The sequence below is a fragment of the Protopterus annectens genome, chromosome 1.part2, assembly GCF_019279795.1.
Source record: "Protopterus annectens isolate FY-2018-M chromosome 1.part2, PAN1.0, whole genome shotgun sequence".
Classification (NCBI taxonomy): Eukaryota; Metazoa; Chordata; order Ceratodontiformes; family Protopteridae; genus Protopterus; species Protopterus annectens.
This window is the reverse complement of record NC_056727.1, coordinates 333,980,883-333,991,317: the sequence shown is the minus strand read 5'-3', so window position 1 is coordinate 333,991,317 and position 10,435 is coordinate 333,980,883.

Genomic DNA, 10,435 nt, shown 5'->3' with positions numbered 1-10,435 from the left:
TACTTAATGATGGTTTGGCATTCTCATAGCATAGCAGTCTTTTCAGAGTTTTTGTATTTCAATAGGTATAGCTTGGGGTAGATCCTTCCACTTGCTGAATTTTGGTATCTACTGTAAGAATGTTCCAATTCATGTAGAAAATATCTCTAATTTTCACATTTCCAATTGCAATTATTTCATATATCCTGATACTGGATGGAGATATAATTTTGATTTGTATGCTGATTGTAAGACCCAGGATGTGGTTTATATAGAAATTAGTATGCTTATTAAAGCTTACTTGCATCTTGCAATCTCAGTCAAGCTTACCTAATGGTCATTAAAGTGTTGCTACTTAAACACAGAGCAACAGGCGCTTTGAGTAATAAGCATATAATCAACAGTACAAAAAATATGACAGAAACCAGACCATTCTGTAAAAATCAAGGACAGATGAAAAGCCACTCTAGTACTTGTGTCTACCTTGGATGGGGGGATACTCTGCACATTTACACTGCATAACTATTCCTTGCCTTGCTTCGACACATCCAGAGTCACTACATGGGGGAGTGGGGTGCAACAAGTATGTCACAGTTTGAAATGTTTCTGGCTGACTTGTGATGGCCCTGACACATTTGTCATACCTCTCAACCTCAGAGCAAGAAATCTGGACAAAGCCATACAAAGAAATGGGACAAAGCCCCAAAAATAAGGACAATTGTTAAAATAATGCTCTTATAAACTTAAAAAGATAATAGAGGTCTTGCATTAGTATGAATTTTCTGAATGGTATGAAATCTGAAACTCAAATGTCTGTCATTATTTTCTAACTTCAGTCTTTAATGATTTGTCACTAATTTGCCAAAAAAACACAATTTTATAAAAAATGGACCAAAAATGTGATGTAAAAATATAAAATAGCAACATAATACAGCTGGGAACCTGTCAAAGAAGGGATACTTTAATATTAGTACTGCTAACTTGAGCAGCTGACAAAATAAAAGAATCTACATGCATTTCTGAAATAAAAGTAATCTAACTGATTATTACAGTTATTTCTTAATTATAAACCCTCCATGTTTTCTTCCAAAATTGCTATTTTGCGGAGGTATCATTAGGGGAAGAGCAACATTTTGAGCCAAAATCAGGGACAGTTGAGAGGTTTGGCTATGCCTAATTCTATAAAGCAATTTATTTCAATGTACCTCTCAACCTGTTAATGCAATAAATCTGGACAAGGCCAAATATATTGGGGGAACATATAAACAGTACTAAAAATTGCTCTTGTATAAACTGAGACAGTTGATAGAACAGGTCTTACTTTAGCATGCATTTTTCTGAAGGTTATGAAGTCTGAAACTCAGTGTGTCATTATTTAGTGACTTAATTCCTAAATGATTTGCCAGAAAAACACAAATTTTATGAGGAACAAACCAAAAATAAGAAGAAAAAAATCTATTCATTCTTTGAAAATCTGGACAGTTGGGAGGTATGGTCCAGCTGGGGCTGCCTAAGTTTGCCGCCCTTCCCCCTCACAAAATCATGGTCGAATGGAGCCTCCCCGTTCAGCCATTCCAGTGATCCATTACTTGGCTATTTCACTCCATTTACCATAAACACTAATGTGCATACTGATTTACTTCTATGATGATTTGAACTTCATTTGAAAGTTTTATTTTGCATTTTACAGCAGAAACACTAAGACATCTGCCAAACAAACTTGGCATTAAAACTTCTCTGCCATTGAAAGTCACATTCATTGAAACAACATTGAAACCCACATTCAAAGAAAATACATTTTACCCGTGGCAGATAAAGATTAATTCTGGGCTGTTTTCAAATCATAGGCCCCTTGCATATGAAAAATACATGTGCTCTTTGATACACCTTCCTATTGCTTTGAACATTTTTCCAGTAAACAATGAAACAAAACGCATGCACCAATGACAAAACTGCCCAATTCAGAACATTTCCATCATAAAAGTCTACTCAAACTTCTACAGTCCACTATTATCCATAAATATGCACAATTCTACAGTCCAACATTATCAGTAAATATGCACAATCTCTGAAGTAGTAAAAAAATTAATCTAAATAATTCCACATTAAATAAATCTGTAATGAAGAGGTTGCTGCTAGCAATCACCTTTATATTTCATGGTTTCTTCGAAAAATAAAGTGTCTGATGCCCCTGAGGAATAAATTGCCTAAATTACATTAAAAATAAGCTAGTAATATTGCAATAGGAAATGGGTGGCAAACTGATAACAGGCTCATAGTTAGTATCTTAACTTTCAGTACGGCAGCATTCACCCCTTATGGGAGTAGAACCAACAACCTTCTGCATCAAAAGCAAGTGCACAGCCTGTTGTGCTATTAGCAATGCGAGCTGACTTAGCATAATCAGCACTAAACTTCTCTTCCCCTGCAGCTCTCAGCTCCTTGTAAAATCTACTCAATACTCAACTGCATCTCAACTTTGCAGCACAAGAAATCTGGAAAAGCCAAATTTATCGGGGTGGGTCAAAAGGGCAAAAACCAGGGACACATTAAACATTGCTTGTATAATCTTGGAAAGCTGCTAGAATAAAATGCTGTGTTACCACCATACATTTTGCTGCCAAGGTCCCTGTGCAAAAGAGTCAGAACAACATACCACTATGCCAAATCACCTGCTTTGTGAAAGAAAAATGCTGTGTTACCACCATACATTTTACTGCCACGGTCCCTGTGCAAAACAGTCAGAGCAACATACCACTACGCCAAATCAGCTGCTTTGTGAAAGAGAGGAAGACTGAAAGCTAAATGGTATCATTTAATGATTTCAGTTCTCACCATAGCTGTCAACCTCTTGGCACAAAACACCTGGACAAACCCAGTAATGAGGGAATACAGCCCTCAAACATATTCAGTGAATTCAGTTCTTGCCATAGCTGTCAACCTTAGCACAAAAAAACCTGGATGAAGCCAATAACAGGGTAATACAGTCCCAAAAATAAGGACAAATTTCAAATAGTCATCTTATAAACTTAGAAAATGGCTATAATAAAAGGTTGTGTTACTATATATTTATTGCTAGAATAAAAAGTTGTTTTACTATGCATTTTCTGAAGAATATGAAGTCTGAAATTCAAATGCCTGTCAATTTTACTTCTGACTGAACAAAAACAATTTTCAGCAGAGGCCCAGGGAGAAATACTGTAGACACATGTATTTGTAAAATGGCAGGACACCGGAGCAAATCCACACAAACACAGGGATAAGATGCAGACTCCACACAGAAGGCACTCCAGCCAAGAATCAAACCAGAAAACCTATAGCTGTGAGGCAATAATATTGCCACTGCACCATCAAATATGAAAGGAATTAAACATTCAGAAACCTGAAGTCTGAAATTCAAATGCCTGTCAATTTTATTTAACATTTGTTAATCAGGACAGTCTGACTAGGAACAAAAAAAATATTTTCAGCAGAGGCCCAGGAAGAAATAATGCAGACATGTCTTTGTAACATGGGAGGACACAAAAGCAAACCCACACAAACACAGGGAGAAGATACAGACCCAACAAAGATGGCACCCCAGCCAAGAATCAAACCTGAGAACCTGCAGCTGGGAGGGAACAATGCTACCACTACACCATCAAATATCAAGCACTGCAGCATTTACAAACCACAGATATTATGAGGAACAGATCAGATAAAATATGAGGCAAAAATCTGCAATTTTTTTACAAATGGTGGTGGGTAGGGAATTCACCTCTTTAACACCTGCATACAAGGTACAGGGTTCAAGCCTGAGGTATTCCCTACCACACCTCCATGAGTCTAACCACCAGTATATTGCACCTGGGGCATTTACACACAGACACACACACACACAAACACACGCACACACATACAGGGACACACTTACCTGTAGCATAAATCCAAATCCTCCGCGCACACACACATACATGTAGCATAAATCCAAATCATCCGCGCACATCCCCGTCGCGAGGATCTTCCCCCGACGAGACTGCAGCAAACTCCAATCCACACCAGACTCTGCCCGACGAGACTGCAGCAAATTCCAGACTGCTGACATTGCAGTCCGACCCCGTCTATGCAGTTTAAAACCGCACAGACTTCTGGAAGCTCCGTTCTTCATGCTTCCCAGTCAGGACTGCTGCTGAGACAATCTGTGCATGCTCCTCCAGACTGTCTCAGCAGCAGTCCGGACTAGTGCGCATGCGCAAAAGTCCGCGATTTTTAAAAAAAAATTTTTATTTTTATTTCTTTATTTTAAGTTGAGGGGGCTGCAGTCCAGCAGTCCAATAGCACGGGCCACCCCTGGTTTTATATAGTTGACAGGTAAGCCCTCAGACTTTCATGCTTTGAAATCAACTCATTTTATTAAAAGTGCTTTAGCGACACTTTTATACATTGTTTTATGTGTCAACTTATATATATGCATATATTCTTTAAGCAGATTTAAGTGTGTTTTTTAATATATTTTTATATTTTCATAGATCTTATTTTTTGAGATTATTTTTTCATAAGCACTTTTATTGTTTCATACATAATTGTATTATATAGTTATTTATATGAATTTAATTATGTGTTCACTAGCAAAGTAACCATTTTTTATGTGATGAACCTCTTTAAATGAATTGTTAACACAGTGATTGGCAAGTCAGTTAATGAGTTGACGTTTAAAATGTTGGATTTTTGATGTTTTGTTAACAGTCTGAGGAAGCATTTTGATAAATGTGAAAGCTCTAACTGTTCATGTTGAACCCAATTGTTTTTACATTTTTTCCTCATGTCAATGTTTTAGTTTAATAAACGGTTCGCTTTTATTTGCCTTGATGTGCCTCAAGATGTTTTAGTGTACTATGTGCATCCAACATAGGTAGCCCTGCAGCACCACCCTCAATACTGGCACACCCACAAGGTAAGTCACTCAACCTACCAATTGCCGAATGGAGTAGTATGTGTTGTTACCTGTATCTATGGTATGGATGTGAGCATGCAAGGGAATCGGGTGGCTGAATGGTATGCCAGCAGATAGTAGACACCTATAGTGGCATCATGAGATCTGTAACAAATACTGGTGTCACCATAGTAGCCAGTACTACACAGGGTGACAAAACCCACTGCAGGAAATGTGCTGGGCCACATGTGTTTCCATATGACTCACACATGCCAGTCAGGGAGGTTTACATACCCAACAACAGTCTCAGCCAGCAGGGCAGGTGCAGACAAACACAAAGACTGTGTTATGGCCTCTGAATGATGCCTATGGGTAACCTTCCCCCTCAGGCCTACACAGACAGACAACAGCAGGTCAGGCAGTGGGATGTTAGTTCTGAAGGGTAAGAAGTCAGAAACTAATATGTAGGTCAATCAAACATAAGACCTGTAGTACACTGATATGCCTCTTGTCAGCATGATAGGTTGGAATGCAGAATGAAATGGAATACCTGACATATCAGTACAGTCATAGAAAATGTGTACAAGTGCCAGGTGTGCCCCCGATCCTATGTAGAAATGTAGAAATAGTCAGGTGTGCCACCCCCAATCCTGTTTAGAAATGTAGAAACAGTCAGGTGTGCCCCCCCAATCCTGTGTAGAAATGTAGAAACAGTCAGGTGTGCCTCCCCAATCCTGTGTAGAAATGTAGAAACAGTCAGGTGTGCCCCCCAATCCTATGTAGAAATGTAGTAACAGTCAGGTGTGCCCCCCACTCCTATGTAGACACATAGAATCAGTCAGATGTGCCCCTTCCCCCAATCCAGCGTAGAAATGTAGTAACAGTCAGGTGTGCCCCCACCCAACCTCTGTGTAGAAATGTAGAAACAGAGAGTTGTGCCCCCACCCCCAATCCTGCATAGAAATGTAGTAACAGTCAGGTGTGCCCCCTCCCCCGATCCTATGTAGAAATGTAGAAATAGTCAGGTGTGCCACCCCCAATCCTGTTTAGAAATGTAGAAACAATCAGGTGTGCCCCCCAATCCTGTGTAGAAATGTAGAAACAGTCAGGTGTGCCCCCCCAATCCTGTGTAGAAATGTAGAAACAGTCAGGTGTGCCCCCCAATCCTATGTAGAAATGTAGTAACAGTCAGGTGTGCCCCCCACTCCTATGTAGACACATAGAAACAGTCAGATGTGCCCCTCCCCCCAATCCAGCATAGAAATGTAGTAACAGTCAGGTGTGCCCCCACCCAACCTCTGTGTAGAAATGTAGAAACAGAGAGTTGTGCCCCCTCCCCCAATCCTGCGTAGAAATGTAGTAACAGTCAGTTGTGCCCCCTCCCCCAATCCTGTGTAGAAATGTAGAAACAGTCAGGTGTGCTCCCACCAACTCTACTTAGAAATGTAGTAACAGTCAGATGTGCCCCCCAAACCTATTTAGAAATGTAGCAACAGTCTGGTGTGCTCCCCCAAATCTGATGTACACACGTCGTAACAGTCAGATGTGCCCCCCCCATAACCCTCTGTAGAAATGTAGTAGCATGTATGTGTAGGTATAATACCAGTGGAGCACAGATGCCCATAGGAGGCCAAGGTAGCAGGATAGATTGTAGCATTTGCACAATATGCAGGTATGTGTGTGTTAGGTTGGTGTGTGTTTCATATTGTGTGAGATTGGTCAGTATATATGCATGTTGAGGTAAGACCTGGTGGCCATTGCCCACTACTGATGACAGGGCCACGTCCTCACAACTGCAGTGCCAAAGACAATTCCCACCAGTATAACACATGCTAGCAGTAAGCCATTGTAAATGTATGGTGGTAATATATGTCACCATCTGAAATATTGACATGCCATGGCTGTTGGGCTAGATATAAAAGCAGTACATAGGGGAAAGTACCCCCAGACATACAGTATATATTTTGTAACTGTGGAATGGACATACCTTTGGAATTGTACATACAAGTATGCATCACATTATCTGGTCCTGTAGTAGGGGATACCAGTGTTGTCTGCCCGAACACTTGCAGATCACAAAGGAGGTAGGACTGATGTATTGGGAAACAGCTGATGTACCTGCACATGCCAGCATAACTGGAATACCCCATGCATATATGTGTGTCAAATGCAAGTAGTGTCCATAGCACACATGCACCCAGCTCACCCAAACACCACCCACAGGTACTTCTCTGGTCATATCCCTGCTGTGGGGAAAGGGTACAATATGACCCCCACCTGTATATGGCAGTAGCAAATGAATGCAGCATGCAGTACAGGGGTCCCATGAAGGTGTGTCCCTAGCCCTCAGTAACACTCTGCCAGCATCCATACCACCTGATCAAAACTGAAAGAAGGTATTGGCATGAACACCTAGCACACCTACCCTGTAACCCCAGGGGAATATACTGTATGGCGGTCTGAGATCATAGGACTGACAGAATGCAACAGCCTGCCATATCTGACCCACATTAACACCTAATGGCCCACAGGCATCTGCCAAAGACCTGTGTCTCACACATACTGCCAATGCATGTTATGTCATGGACACCCAAATAACAACATAACACACTCTACATAAGCCATATGCAAGGCCATGTAGACATACCACAGTAACATGTCCACCATGTCCCACTGCATGAACTGTGGACCAACACCAAACCACAGCTGTGATGAGGTGATAACCTTAAGGAAAATATCAGAGAATGTATGCATAATGTAGGAAACAGGATAGAATAACAGAGGGGGGTGGGAGCATAGGCAGCATGGAATGTGCAAGGTTCAACACAAAGCTGTGTGCACACACTATTCCCCCTCCAAACACATAAATTGGTGGCTGCATTCCTGCCCATACACCACAATAGGGGTAATGTCCTGACTCATGGCCCCTGCCTCTCGGTAACCTTTGAGAATCTGTACAGCTGTGAGGTATTGCCACAGCAAGATAAGACCATACTGTTATGTCGATGAATGTACAAGTATGGGATCCTCTGCCAGCACTGTAACAAGGTGCTGAACTGGATACACAGACTCAACAGCAAGTGTCTGCAGCTCCCCCTCCAGAATGGCATAACTTACCATGAATATGTAGGTGTCTCCTCACAATGCCGGACACAGATGCAGTCACCTTTGTCCTCCAAGACATCACTGTGAGCAAGAATGTCTACCTGACAGTACATGAGGACAGAAAACATCACAGTGTATAACAGTACACGTCTGAATATCTCTGCTAACAGCAGTATCATGCTGAAGCAGCACCGACACAATCACCTACAGTACACACTATTCCCTGCGCAATTTCTCCTCATATTGCAAAATGATTGATGGATACCTTTCAGAAGTGGTTTACCACTGGTAGGTGTAGAACACAAAGGTCTGCACTGGAGTACAAACTACCTGGAATCGATAGACTCATTCAATATAGAAGGGCGTACTGGGCATGCTCACACACAGAGAAATGAAGGCAATATCAGAGAAATGAAGGCAATGTCAGACAACTACATACTGAAAGGTCATACTGGGCATGCTCACACACTTAAACAAATGGAGCCCATGTCTGCAAACAACAGTAGACCATACATATCTGGCAGTTGCAGATGTTAGTGCATACACTCCTCTGTATGCACCACTCATGCTTTACACACACAGTGGATAGGAATACAGACATATATCCAAGGACAAGACACTATAATAAGCCAAAAGTAGATGTAGATAGATGTGTGGAACAGAGTGACTGTGGCAAGGAGCCATCCATTATGAGGCCTGTCCCACCCAGCACAGAGCCAAATGGCTACAACCACATGAGGTGTAAATGTCACTCAATGTAGACATTAGCCACCAGTATTCATCAGCATTACAGACTATGTGGTGCAAGTGCTAGCTATGCAACATGACTGTACAAGGAAGTAGTCATCTAACAGCTGTATACATGTACCTGCGGAATATAACCCTGCATGTGCCTGCATGTGGTGTGTCAACCTCTAGATGACTGGGTTAAGGCCCATGCACACACAGTACCCTTCCTATAGCCCTACTATGATAAGCCTGCTGAGATCATCCACTTTTAAATACACCTTTGGGAAAGTTGCAGCCCAGTAATCTCTGTGGTGCATCCTGTAACTGCTGTAGTGTGATAAACTAGTTAGGTAAAAGTTCTAATCCCAGATGTGGCAACTGTGTGTGTCTCTGTCTGTGTAGAGAGCAATGCTTCTTAGGCTGGTCACACTCACTACAATTCAAATGTCTTACTTTGGTAAGGCTGCTGATATCATTCACTGTGAAATACACCTTTGGGAAAAGTGTAGCCCAGTAATCTCTGTGGCGTGTCCTATAACTGTATACTGTTGTAGTGTGATGCTTAGTTAGATAGGAGTTTTAATCCCAGACGTGGCAATTGTGTGTGTGTCTCTGTCTGGGTAGAGAGCAGTGCTTTTTAGGCTGGTCACACTCACTACAATTCAAATGCAATACTTTGGCAAGGCTGCTGATGTCATTCACTGGGAAATACACCCTTGGGAAAGGTGCAGTGCCATAATCTCCATGGCATGTCCTATAACTGCATACTGCTGTAGTGTGATAAACTAGTTAGGTAGGACTTCTACTCCCAGACATGGCAACTGCATGTGTGTGTGTGTGTGTGTGTGTGTGTGTGTGTGTGTGTGTGTGTGTGTGTGTGTGTGTGTGTGTGTGTGTGTGTGCCCCTGTCTGTGTAGGGAGCAATGCATTTTAGGCTAGTCACACTCACTACAATTCAAATATCATTCACTATGAAATACACCTTTGGGAACAATGTAGCCCAGTAATCTCCATGGCGCGTCCTATAACTGTGTACTGCTGTAGTGTGATAAACTAGTTAGGTAGGAGTTCTAATCCAAACCATGGTGTATGTGTGTGTCTCTGCCTGTGTATAGAGCACTGCTTTTTAGGCTACTCACGCTCACTACAATTCAAATGTCCTACTTTGGTAAGGCTGCTGATGTCATTCACTGGGAAATACACCTTTGGGGAAGGAATACTCCAGTAATCCTCATGGTGTGTCCTTTAACAGTGTAATGCTGTAGCATGATATCAAGCTCTGGTAGGGCTTCTATTCCCACACATGGCAGTGTGGATAATTTTGTGTGTGTTTCTATGTCTGTGTAGGGAGCAATGCTTTTTAAGCTAGTCGCACTTACTAAATTCAAATGCTTTACTTTGGCAAGCGTGCTGATGTCATTTACTGTGACATACACCTTTGGGGAAGGATTACTCCTATAATCTCTGTAGCGTGTCCTATAACAGCATAATGCTGTACTGTGATATAGAACTTTGGTAGGGGTTCTGTTCCCACATTTGGCAGGTGTGGGTGTTTGTGTGTTTCTATGTTTGTGTAGAGAGCGATGCTTTTTAGGCTAGTCATACTCATTACAATTCAAATGCCCTACTTCGGCAAGCCTGCTGATGTCATTCACTGTGAAATAAACCTTTGGGGAAGAAGTACTCCAGTCATCTCCATGGCACGTTCTA